Below are 13033 nucleotides of genomic sequence, written 5' to 3'. Positions count from 1 at the left end.
ACTGAAGCAAAAAACAGAAAGCAAGAATTAACAGGCAAAGAAGTAGCGAAGAAGATCGCGAAAAAGACTGAGCGGGCCAGCGCTGGGGAAGGGGGCGAGACAGTACTGAACAATTCCGTGAATTATAGCTAGTCAAGGGCTAGAGAAAGGAGGTGAAATAATACTGAACAATGCCCTGAACCAAAGTTAACGAGGGCTATAGAAAGGAGGCGAAAGTACCCGACAAATCGATTCAGAAGACTGCCGAACGCCCCATGGCCAAGTTCAAAATTCGCGCGAACGTGATGCTGTGCAGCCGTGCAAGAAAATTCAAAAGTCACCTGATTTGGTCAGGTGATGAACAAGAGAAATCAAACGTGCCCGAGTGTTTTAGGGAAATTACAAAACAGTAAACGTAGCGGAGAGAAGTGGTTGATTCGTTGATCTATCGAAAATATAACTTCAGTTCAGTCTTCACAACTTTTGCTGCAAGTTTCTGCCCGGAAGATTTACACTGGCCGAACTGAATTGCCAACTTGCGGTAAGTGACTTTTGTTGTTGCGTTTGCTATGAAAATTAACAAGTTGCCTCGGCGATAGAAGCTTATTTTCAATTGGAATCCATTAAAAGTCTTCCTTATTTGAAGCCATGCTGTAAGAGATTTTAAAATTGCATCGTTTTAATTTCGCTCGTCTCTAAACAATAACACGTGGGTCGCTTTGGAGGTTGCTGTAAGTTGTAAACAAATTAAGTTTTCTGTCGATTTTCGTCGTCAACTTAAGCTTATAACCTCACGTCTAAAAATAAGCTTAGCCAAAACCGTACTTGTAAACACGGCCGGGCGAGTTTTGAAGTTTTCTCTGAGTTAGTTTGCACTGCCGCTTCGTAGGCTGCTAAAATTTCTTCTTCTGTTGTTGAAAACCAAGGAAGGTCTACAAACCATTTTAAACGGAAGCGAACAGGATTTGCTAAATTTAATTTTGTTCCTATGTGAATATTTGCATATTGCGATTACAAAGTATGGAGATTTCCTCGTTTTGTTAGTTCAATTTATTCGGTTTGGCGAAATGCTTTTGTGAATTCCGAGGTTAATTTGGTAGAAGACTGGTAAAGGTACTGCCAATAAAATGACTGCAAAGCTAAATTAAGCCTTCGGCAAAAATACAGACTCTCAGTAATATTCAAATTTAATCGTGAATAATTTTTAAACTTTAACACCGCAAGCTTAAACGAATTTTCTTTATCCTCTCTTTTATTCGGTCACCTTTCATTGAGAAGGGATTTGCTGTTGATACTCGAGCTCAGATGTAGGGATATGCATCTTGTGTTTATAATGTAGATTTCCTCGTTTTATTTTGTTGTCTGTCCAATTAGTTCGGTTTGGTGAAATGCTTATATAGTCCAAAATGTCGAGTAGACGATTATGCATGGCAATCCTGTCTGCAAATAAATCTCTGCTTTGATTTTGATTGGCTATTTCATTTTATTTGTGCCATTGCTTTTGGTTGGGGGTACATGGACCCTATTTTCTTAATAAGAGGTTATTCCCCAATGCGGTATTTACACTTAATATAGAAATGATCCTAAAAAGTGACATGGTACTAATTAACTCAGTAAATTGAACAGTGTAATAGAAGTTCTTGCCCTGACCATTTCTCGGTAATAAGAATAACTTTTACATTGGAGAGAGCATTCTCCTATCTCCACTCTCTCTCTCTCTCTCTGCTCTCTTCTTCACACTAATTTTTTATTAACTAACTTATTAAATAAATGTCACTGACTGTTTTCTTTGTTGTGCATGCATACTTTTTTGCTCGTCGAAGAAAGTTTCAGTTTCTTCCTGGCTGTACAGTTTCCTTTCTCCTAGCTGTCCTGTACCAATTCGTTTGTGATATAACTTTGTGAATTCTCTATTCTCCTTAAATTTTATCTCATCAGGTTGATGGAATGCACTCTCAGAGTGTTCCATCATTGTCTTCAGTCGCTACAATTTTCCGGAAAAAAGCAATAGTTTTCTTAATTTCCTTTTACTTTGTGTTAGGACTTTTTAGCATGCCTGTAATTGGCCCATGGGCATTATGGGAGAATAATTTTCAAGTAAAGAATTACATTCATTTTAGTGTTGAGTATTTTAAATTGTTATTGAATTAGGCATTTCTTTTTATTTTTTATTTTTTATATTTTTTATTTTAGTCGCACGCAATGTTTTATGATTTTACCGAGGTATACCATGTAAATGTAAATAATGCACTGGAATTGGCCAATCAGAGTGTGCATTATATCGGCTTTAAACACAAACCATATATAATAAATGACTTGTATGTGAATGATATTTTTATTACAGAGAACTGGACAGGGCAAGAACTTCTCCTTCTTTTGTGAATTTATATATTAATTCCTCTCAGTGCTGTCAAAATGTCTCAGGAACCTTCATTTCTGATAATCTATTATTTTCCACCATACCTACAGCACAGAAGCTCACCAAATCCTAACTGATAACTAACATGTGTGTATCTCTAGCCTTTGCTGTGTGCTACATGTATATTGTTATCCTGCCTTAACTGCTTAAGAAACAATTTGACAGAGCTGTTGCAACAGTTTCACTTAAATTGAATTCCAGTAACAGCGCTACATGTAGCAGTGTTATTGAATATGAACTTTATGGAGGATTTTAAATTTTTATTTTTTTATGATTACAGACGACAACAAAACATACATGTGTATACATAACCTGATGTTGGTGTTGGTTACAAACCGTAGTTCATAATAGTCATCCTATTACAGGTAAGGGGGAAAAGTTCAGAGAGTTTAGAACATTTCTTCCCCCAGCACACCTTCTGTCTATAGGTGCAATAATTGAGAGGTTATATATATACGAAGAGTAATGTAAAGTTACTGTATAAACTTAGCATTAAAATCTGACATTTGAACGCCTCCTTTGCTAAAATTAGTCACGATTTAATTGTTATCACTCCCTGTGAATTCATAGAGATTCCAGAGGCAAATTATCACCTAATGTGGAAGTCCTGTCTTCAAGTGAGGGAAAATGACACAAAAGAGTTACAATGAAAGTAAAAAGAATTGTGAATGTTGATATGGTGTACATTATACATCATGTAAAGGTATTTGGTGAGTGCCAAAGGAATAACATTTCATGTATTGCTTTTTCAGGGCAAAATAATTATATAACAGTGACATTTTAAAAGGTGTGATCAGAAAAATAATGAGTACATTATCCAGGCAGCACCAGTTTATGGATGGCATATGCAGACAGTAAGAGGAACTGTAAACACTACCATGTAAGTTAGTTTTATGCCTATGACTTCTTGTTCTTGGATTTTGCATCATTTCATCACAAGAATAGGTAATGAAAGATGCAATAGTTGTTGCAATATATTTTTGAAGGAAAACTTATAAGTCTGCCTACGCTGGATAACAGCCATGTGTAAACTGAATGTGAAGCAAACACTCTGTTAAAGATGGGGCAACTCTAAAACCCAGAAACTGGAATCCGGAATGTGGAACCAAAAACCGGAATCCAGAAACTGGAAACCGGAATCCGCAAATCAAAGAAAATAAGTTCTTCAAATACACGAAAATTGTTTTGCTTAGCTTTTCGACTGTAAAAAGTAAGCTGCCAAGTAAAAAGGACCTCAAACTTAACCTTTTTTGAAACAAAAATTCCCCGTCTGTTGAAATCATGCAACCGTTATTTTTAGTGAGGGCTAAAGGTTAACCCATCTGGTCTAAATATGAAATTTGATTTTTCCAACAGATACGAGACCAATTCCAGATTAACACAATCTGGCGGCTATCATATTAAAACAATTTGTAGAAATGTTGCACTTACTTCCGTCTGCTTCTCACTTGCTAACAGATCAGACCACATGTTGTTAAAAGATGCTAAAACCCGTACGAAACGAGCAGATCTGTTTATAGTCTGTTACAGATCTGCTGGCACATCTGTAGCAGATCTGCAGATCATCTACAGATGATCTACAGATTATCTGCAGATCATCTGCAGAATGTCTGCAGAATATCTGCAGAATGTCTGCAGAGCGCCTGCAGCGATGATCTGCAACAAGTCTGCAAATTTGCAGACGCTCTGCAGACGAAATCAGCCTATCATGTTAAACAAAAAGCCCACAAAATGCACCAATCAAACAACGTTTATTTAAAAGATAGACAGAGGAGGTCGGTTTGTTATTCATCAAAAGTAAACAATTACTGTTGACAGATAAAGCAAATAATATCACTAGCAGGAATTTAAAGTATTTTCTTAGCGTGACATTTCCACATATTCCAAATGAATAAAAAAAACCTCGGGTAGCAACTACTCCTTTCAAAAAATCTAGGCTTCACGTAGCCTGCAAGCAACAAGGGAGCTTGCTCAGCTCGCAGGCTAGGCTTCGAGTGCTTTTTTTGGTTCGCTTGGCAGGTTATTTACAGAAACGAGATCGAGTAAACTGGATACTAAGTGAGATTCATTTCCTTCTCGTCTGTGCTCGGCACCTGCTTGACATGAAGCAAGTTTAAAGGAACGAAAGAGGTAAGTCATAGAGTACATAAATAATGCACAACAGCGACCGCTTATCGAGTTTTTGTTCGCCTTATGTATCAATTTTTTCATTCGCTTCGTAGCTTACTTACATATATCAACAGATATCAAAAATATTCGCTTATTAGGTACTCGGTTCACGTTGCAACATTCTACTGTGGCCTAAAGTCTATGGTGCACTAACCTTCGATCCCTGAACGGCTTGTTTCGAACATGTGTCACTAATATTCCAGCACACCAGGGCCGAGCGAAGACCGTAATTGAGAGAGGTCCCTACCAAGAGTTTACGGAACACTGACGGAATCTTGACCCGCACTGTTAACGCATACTGAGAAAGTACGCTTACACATTTGTAACAAGTTTAGATAGTGCATTGTCTTCTAGTAGGTAGCAATAAAAGTAAAACCTAAAGCCAACTTGGCATATTCAGTTTTTACAGACCAGTCAAAAGATTATTCACGATATGCGACCAATGATTAAATGTTACTTTTAGTGTGACCTTTTCATACGGTGGGTTTCGATTCTAAGTCACTGCAGTGAGTAAATCCAGATTTTTCAAGACATAGAGTATTTTCAATAAATGAGTTTACTGTCAAGCGTTGTAGATTTCGTGTGTTCAACAACACACATCCAAATACTCGGAATAAACATAATACACCCGCAAATAACTTGATTCACACACTGCTCTAAACATAAACTAAACATGAGTTTAATCCATGCTGTGAGAAATTACTAACTCTTTGTAAGTATTTTTAGTGATTCGACAAAATGTTTCATTCTCTTCGCTCAACTAATACTCGTTTGTTTACATTGTTCGATCGCATTATGAAAAAACTACATTTTTTTTTCCGTTCAACAACTTCTTCTATTGCTTGAATAAGCCCATTTTCTCACAAAATGTTTTCTTCATTTTTTAAGTCCAAAATACAATAAGTATGTCACGCAGCAATTCGAGCACTGCAAGTTACTGAGTGAAGAATTATCTTGATATCTGTTTTTTGTTCGCACCAAAATGAAAAAAACTACTGAGGGAGTTTTATCGATGATTTAAGCATTTAGCCTCACATCAGTGTAATATCAATTTTGCACTTTTCATGCCAAAGGAAGAAATAAATAACTTGGATACATATTGTTATATTATACTGATACTGAGAGAAAAACTGTCAGTTGTTTTCATTTCGTAGAGACGGTCACGATCACAAAAATACATGTACTTTGGTAGAACTTTCCATTCTTATTTAGTTACAGCTTATCTGTACTTCCCTGAGTGTTTTTTCTTTTGGCTGTTCCAACTTTGTTAAAATGCGGTTCATCTGGAATACGGAAAACTCCAGTTCGTTGAGAGTGACAAACCTTCCAACATACGCTATAAAAAATAAAATATATTAATAAATTACATGTATGTATTACTTTTAAAAGTAGTCAGTTTATTATTATCGCAATTATAGCAATATGATTACAAAAATGCGACACATCATCTCTGATTATGTGTGTTTGTGTCCGTATGTTACTACAGGTTACTGCCTGATGCCCTTGCCCTTTAAAGTCTTCACCACATCTTGATTCAGAGCCTTACTAATGAAGCACACCCGCTTTGCTTGTCTGTGTTCGGGAGCCGTGGGCAAGACTTGTTGCCAGAGTCTCCTCACTGAAGGAGGCTTCAATTAATAGCAAGTATAATTTCGTGGGGTCTTTATCGCATTGACTGTATGTGAATGGAGTTAAGTTTAGCTGAGGATATGTGGATTCCAGATCCTGGCACAAGTTCTTGTTTCCCAGGGCCTGCAACGTAGTATTTTTTACTCTCATCTTGATTACCAGACGGCAAGTTCTCGAACCTAATCATTAAATTAAAATCGAACAGAACTGCTTAATACTAGCCTGTGCATATATCACGAGTCTGATTGTACTACTAATACTACTAGACGGTTTGATTGTACTACTAATACCACTAGACGGTTTGATTGTAATACTAATACTACTAGACGGTTTGATTGTAATACTAAATTGGTTATTAAATCGATTGTTGAACCTACCGAGTTGGAGTTAGTTTCCGCTGCCTTGTGAAGAGTCTACAAAAGAGTTGAATAGCTTTAGGTACAGAAAGTCAGAATAAAACCCAAAAATTGCCAACCTTCTTGTGTAAGTTGACTACATAACTAAAGTGCCACTCAGTCCTACTCCCTTTTGTTTCCAGAAATTTTATATTTTGTACATAAATATCTATAGGAAGCAACAGATAAAAGCTCACAGGCTTCATAAAGTCACATTTATCTCTATTTTGCGCTCCAAAATTAATTTATTCTACTTAAGAAATTGCATGGCTGGATTGCTTGTTCATTTCAAAAACTACCCATTTAAATGTTCCAAGCCTCCTGAACTGGTCTTTAAATGTTACTATTAAGTACAGCTACGTATGTGCAATGTGCACGTAAATCTGCTCAAACAGTAAAAATATGTAAATCGCGTCACCGTTACTCCAGACTTAGTTAATATGATTTCGGCAAGAATGCTGTGAATAAAATTGTTTCTCGATTTGCTGTTCACCTCTGATAATTACCCTGTTTTTTGAACGATCATCAGAGTTTAGTTAAACTGGAATGTTACATTAAAAGATGTCTTAAAACAGTTGAAAAACCACCAACCTCCAGTCTTAATAATTTTCCCTGGGTAGGGAGTATTTTTACTGGTCTTCCTTCCTTTCTTTCCCTCCTCCCAGTCAACCATGGCGTCTAAGCCCTCGAGGATTTCTCCGGCATAATGTACTTGCGAAGCACTTGCGACGCTATATAAATCTTCTTCCGCCGGTCCAAAGAACTATAGCAAAAGCCATCTTTTTATGTCAAAAAGCAATTTCTTACAGACTGTCTTGTTTGCGCGCAAAATTTGAATGTGACACTTCAACTGAAAGGAATATCAGTGTCAGCAACATCTCCTACTCTTATTGGACGGTTCAAGTGTGACAGGTGTCGGGTATCAGCCAGGAGAATCTGTCATATTCGCAGCGGCCGATGAGATTTCACTTGTGGTTTTCTCTCTTTGTCGAGAACAGCAAATAAAGGTAAAGATAATTTGTACATTTATTTCATTTTCTTCATGGCTGCGATATACTTACATGTTTATACCCCCAAATTGAGGCATCTCATTTCTTATCACTAACAAACATGCCACTTAGGTCACCCGGTTATGCAAATCAGGGTCTGCGTTACTGACTCATTCTTGTAAGATAATGATGGTTTGAAACGTGATGTATTTCACCTCTGCCATTTCCGGGGCGTAGAAGACATCAAGATTTTAAGAACGTCTCCTTATGTTTTGAAGCTGTTGTAGGTATAAGAAAAATAATCATAGTACAGAGATTTAACCATCTTGTTCCACTTTTCATTATTCATTCACGTGTTGACTTCAACTTTCGTATCGTTGTTCTATCAACACTGATATGTCGATCGATGAAATGTTTTTCCCTGAGCATTTAGAACTGGGAATTTAACACCAATGTGCCCTGCAGTGCTCTTAAATTTTATTGAAAGGATGTGTTAGGCATATGTGTCTAATCCCTATATAATAAGAATAAATTAAGGTCGAAAGTGTATTTATCATTTAATTTAAGTGTTCAATTGACGTATAACATTTGATTTACTAGCACGTTGTACGTAAGTGGCTGACCATTTATGCCTCTTATTTACGCATTTTCAATGTTCGACTATCTTTTTATTCGTAGAATCGAACTATTTTATTCATCTCAAAACCAACCAGTCATGACTGATCCAACTAAGGTTAATATACCCAAGTGACGATACAATGAATGGTCTATCGATCCGGTGTTTGGACTTCAACGTGTTGCAGATCATCTGCAGACGCTGCAGATATTCTGCAGATCTGTTGTTCGTCTGTTTTCGTCTGCAGTCTTAAAATCGGGAAGAGTTTTCAAGCTCAACGTCTGCAGCAGACTGAAAACAGACTCTGCAGACGATAAATTAGTCTGCAGTTGATCTTTTTTTGTCAAAACAGATCTGTTGCAGATCTGCTGCAGATCTGCTCGTTTCGTACGGGAAGACTGCCAGAAACTCACTGCAATAGCCTATAATAGCTTGTTGTTAATGTGCTGCTCATCAGTCTTCTCAGAGCAATTTGATCTAGACAAGAAGCAGGCTCTCACCAGGGCCAGCTTGAACAAAAGATGGGTAACTTAGCCTATGAGCAGGCTCTCATGTTTGGGCTGGGGGCATGAGTGGCAAAGCCGCATGAAGGCTCTTGGTGACATGCCAATGCAGAAAAACACTAGACACCTATTTAGCCTGCTCAGACACTAGAGACAGATACTAGAGCCTGCTCGCAGGCTATTAGTAACTCTATCCACCCAAAAAATCAGTAACCCTGACTGGATAGTGATGTACCCAATGGATAGCTTTATGCAGCTTTTGAACAACCGGGCCAGATATATAGCTAAGGGTTGTTCAGAACTAGTCAATAATTTTTTAGCAATTACAGTCTGTGGCTGAAGTAAAGCCAAGAAAATAAATAACAACAAAATAATTTTTGCTCATATTTATTTATTAGACATTGCTGAAGTGAATTATTTCTATCATCATTCATAATATCTGGATTCCAGATTCTGGTTTTTGGTTCCGGATTCCGGATTCCAGATTCTGGATTCCGCATTTCGGTTTCCAAATTCAGTGTTTTAGGGTTGCCCCAGATGATGTATGTGCATATGTTAATCTTGAATAATCTGAAATTTCAGAGAGTTTAAAAATATCATATCATATCTGTGATGGTTCTGAGGTGGAGGGCTGTTACATGTACATGTAAATGTCTCATGCATGATTTTTCACTCGTTATGATTCAGGTGCAAATAGTTTCTGTATCTGTTGATGTGCAACAATCTACACCAATATTTCAACCTAATAATGTACAGTGTATATTAATTAACCAAATTATGCTGTTTTTAGTTGACCAGTCCTACTACATAGTAATGTGATGTTCAAGGGCACAAATTTAAAAACACGCCCAGTGTCAACTTGTCAAATATGTGAACTGGCCAGACAATGTAGATTACAAAATTCTCTGAAAGGTAAGATGTTTCTTAAACATTATGTTGTAATTAATGATTTCTCAGAAATTGTTTTCTTCAAGAAAAGATTCATACCCCACGTGGAGGTTTTTTCTCTATTAGAGCTCTTGATTCCTGATACTTTAATTTGGAATTTCTAAAGACTGGCCATGAATGGGTGTTGGGTGTGAATATCTTCTGGAACTGAACATTCATTCATTGAGTAAGCAAGAACATCAGTATTTATCCTGACAAACTCTGATTTTCTTCTGGAAGCTGAACTCATATACAGTTGTGCAGTTATATGTACAACCAAACAGCCTGGATGACCCTGTGATTGGGACTGTGCACATTGTTGTAACCCTCAATGTTCCAGTTTCTTGTTTGAAGCAAATTGCATTTGCTCTCGAAAGCAAGTGGTGAAGTTCATAACAGTTATGTAAGTTTGCTTTGTATTTCAGGGCAGAGCCTGCCACAGTGAAAGTCGGAGTACCAACCCCTAGCATTTGATTCACTACTAACACTCAGTAAACAACTAACAATGAAGTACACTGTATATCAAAGAAAGGAATTACATGCCTGTTCCTGTCAGTCAATATATGAACAGTTTACAGATGGGGAGCCTGTATTAAAACATCAAAGATTTTCAAAGCAACCATGTCCTGGTGAGATATTTCTGAGGAAATATAAATTTAAGGTCCTTATGATTGCTTATAGGCATTGATTTTTATTGTAAACAATATCTTACTGAGTGTATTTTTCTTGTGTACTAATTGTTGTAGAACACAGACATCACTGTTATGACAGACATTAATTTGTGAAAAGTTCTATAAACAAATGCATCTGGGAACAGATTAATTTATTATGGATGCAGCTTCTGAGAGATCCCCAATATTAATGGAACATACACTGATCATACATGTAAAAGAGTTCAGTAATTCATTACTTATGATTGTAATGCTTTGTTTGGTTTCTCTGTATTTACAGACAACTTGATGGGATTATAGATTCTGCACCAAGTTCATTGAATAATCTGACTTGGAGGTTCAGTTCTGCAACCCATCCTGTTTGTAGTAATATCATAGCTGCAACATTGTGACAGATACACTGCATTACATTATTAAGAAACACATATTAACTAATTATTTTTAAGTGCCTTTTAAATTAATCAGTTTTTCTTAGAGATAATTTACTCATGGTTTAAATAATTGGCTTTTTGGCTTTAAAATGATATTTATTGAGCTTTTAAATCAATTTTGTGATAATCTGCATTGGACATGGCATAAATTGATATTTTGCCAATACGAAATGGAGAACTGGGTCTTAAGCAAAGTTGCAGGATTAGCATTTTTGTAGAAAGAAAGGGTTGAGAAATTTGTGACATTCTACAGACAGCCTTGCCATTCGCAATGTCCGATAAGGTTAATTTGTTCCATTCTGTTGTAGAAATAGTGTTCTCTAATTTATAAATTATTTCAATCTGTTGTTTAAATGATTGCCTTATAACCTCATGTCTGGCTTTTTAGCCATTTTGCTGTAAATTATCTTAATTGATGTGTCAATCAAAGCATATCTTGGATATGCTGGGCTCTTCTGACAAATGTACCTATGCCTGATAACCTTGGAGTGCATTTGGTTGTGTAGTGCAGACAAAATACATGTACATAATATAACTTCCTCTTAGCGTACTGATAATTCTTGGTATAATTTAATCATAGCAAAATTAATTAATGGAACCCAATAACTGTTCTTGTAGTCCACAATGCCAGTCGAGAAAAAGAACAAATCACACAAATCACATTGAAATTGAATAATAAAATTATTATTAGAAGCCTATGCAAATATTCATGATCAGCAAAAAAAAAAAAAATATCGTAATTACCATTCATGCGGCATGAATGGTAATTACGATATTTTTTTTTTTTATATAAGCAAAATCACCCTCGGCGAGGGTGATTTTGCTTATAGCAAACCCTTCCAGCAGGAGGAGACTCCATACAATAGTGAAGATGGCTAAATGTATCTTTGGGGACAAGTTAGAAAACAAAACTTTCCAACTTTTCACATATGTATACTGTTTTGGTATTTTTGTGAGATTTCATTTGGTAGAGATTCAGAGACTGAGTATATTGTAAACACTGCATTTCAATCAGTCCCCACAACAAAAAAATGTGTAAACTTCTTTTGTGTGGGAGTCCCCATGTTAACTAAGGAAGAATATAATGATTAATAACAATGCCTTGTCTTTCTGAATAAGGTAGGAAAGAACAAGAAATGCCACCAAAAAGCACAGAAGACAGTTCTGTTCTGTGATCAAGATTTTTGGTGGCTTCCAAGAAATCCTTGAAATCATGGCTCTATATTTCATAATCACACCATCTTACACCTCGATCTGCTGATGTAATACTAGTTCCGGCTGAAACTATTAAATCATTTGCAATTTACCTCATACATGTTGGATTATTTTCATTAGCAACAACATTCCGAAAAATAAGTAAGGAGCTCTGCTTTTAGGCTGGCCTAAATCTACATATTAATCCCTACTATATACTATGCTCATTCTCCAATATTCGTAATGTTGTAACATGAACTTTTAAAACCATTCTTCTATGTAATAAAAATTGTAAAATATCGTTGTTATCCAACTAACTGTCTATCTGTTAAGAAGTAATTAAACACTGAAGTAATCATTTATAGCATCGCTTTTGACAGCAGTTTTAGGTGGAAGTGTTTCTTAAAATGTTTAGATTTCGAGATTTCTCAACATTAACACTGACTGAATCATTCAATTGTTTGTCTAGTTTCCTTGATTAACTTAACTTAATTAATTTAACTTAATGTATGACTGAAAACGCATTAGCATCAATTGGCCATTATCTAAGCTAGTAACTCTTAAGCATTATCACGAATTTGAGCGGAACCCAAGGCAAGTATTGACTACTTTTCACATCGAGTTAGATAGTCGCATAGTTTGCCGAACGCTCATTGACGTATGGGGGCAGCTGATCATGCATGGTGTTCGTCATCGTGTTGCAGCAAAGGAGAAGCGGCCACAGAAGATTCATTGACACAGTCTCCTTGTTTACTTTTCACCAGCGATGCATAGGAAGTATCCCCTGGCACCTATGCAAAAAAAAAAAAAATTATAATTAAAATTGAAATACAAAGAAGTCAAGGACAAGGACAGCAACGGTGGTAACGAAGAAAACGAGGTTTTATTATTCAGACGTCTATGCTTCTGTATCAAAACTTTAATTGAAATTACCATCATTGTACCAGGAAGATTTGTCTGTTTTCCGCCTCTGATTTTGGCGTTTCATAACACCGGGTTCTGCTTCCTCAGAGAACCCAAGCTCTCTTGCCGCATTTTCTGGGGTCAACGACGACCTTTCTTGATTATCGAGTTAGTCCCTGTTAGCAAAGAGATGAGCGGAAAAAGTATT

At 36.5% G+C, this 13033-nt stretch overlaps 4 long non-coding RNA genes and 1 pseudogene across 6 annotated transcripts in view; 3 read left to right on the top strand and 2 right to left on the bottom strand.

The window, feature by feature from the left end:
* Positions 1 to 242: 242 nt before the first annotated feature.
* On the top strand, positions 243 to 2776 carry LOC149103392 (uncharacterized). The gene is made up of 2 exons (XR_016201782.1): positions 243 to 520; positions 2679 to 2776. It is a non-coding gene; the product is annotated as an uncharacterized LOC149103392 (long non-coding RNA).
* A 2025-nt stretch (positions 2777 to 4801) lies between these two features.
* Positions 4802 to 6572, top strand: LOC149103391 (uncharacterized). Its single transcript, XR_016201778.1, has 2 exons — positions 4802 to 4873; positions 6054 to 6572. It is a non-coding gene; the product is annotated as an uncharacterized LOC149103391 (long non-coding RNA).
* LOC149103390 (uncharacterized) lies at positions 5438 to 7335 on the bottom strand. Of its 2 annotated transcripts, XR_016201781.1 has the most exons (3): positions 7183 to 7335; positions 6574 to 6609; positions 5438 to 5903 (listed from the first exon to the last, which is right to left on the bottom strand). It is a non-coding gene; the product is annotated as an uncharacterized LOC149103390 (long non-coding RNA). The 2 variants fall into 2 exon arrangements; XR_016201780.1 differs by lacking the exon at positions 5438 to 5903 and having other exon boundaries at positions 5944 to 6609.
* Positions 7336 to 8641: 1306 nt separating this feature from the next.
* LOC149103389 (uncharacterized) lies at positions 8642 to 11101 on the top strand. The gene is made up of 3 exons (XR_016201779.1): positions 8642 to 9611; positions 10052 to 10255; positions 10578 to 11101. It is a non-coding gene; the product is annotated as an uncharacterized LOC149103389 (long non-coding RNA).
* A 997-nt stretch (positions 11102 to 12098) lies between these two features.
* Positions 12099 to 13033, bottom strand: part of LOC149103378 (macrophage mannose receptor 1-like) — a 137722-nt pseudogene continuing 136787 nt past the window's right edge. Inside the window, exon 9 of the transcript XR_016201777.1 lies at positions 12099 to 12713. The product of XR_016201777.1 is annotated as a macrophage mannose receptor 1-like (transcript). The remainder of the gene's footprint in view (positions 12714 to 13033) is intronic.

The sequence above is a fragment of the Orbicella faveolata genome, unplaced genomic scaffold, assembly GCF_042242905.1.
Source record: "Orbicella faveolata isolate gen_17 unplaced genomic scaffold, um_ofav_v1 contig_35, whole genome shotgun sequence".
NCBI classification, from domain to species: domain Eukaryota; kingdom Metazoa; phylum Cnidaria; class Anthozoa; order Scleractinia; family Merulinidae; genus Orbicella; species Orbicella faveolata.
The sequence above is the reverse complement of the archived record's forward strand: the minus strand, read 5'-3'. Positions and strand labels throughout refer to the sequence as shown.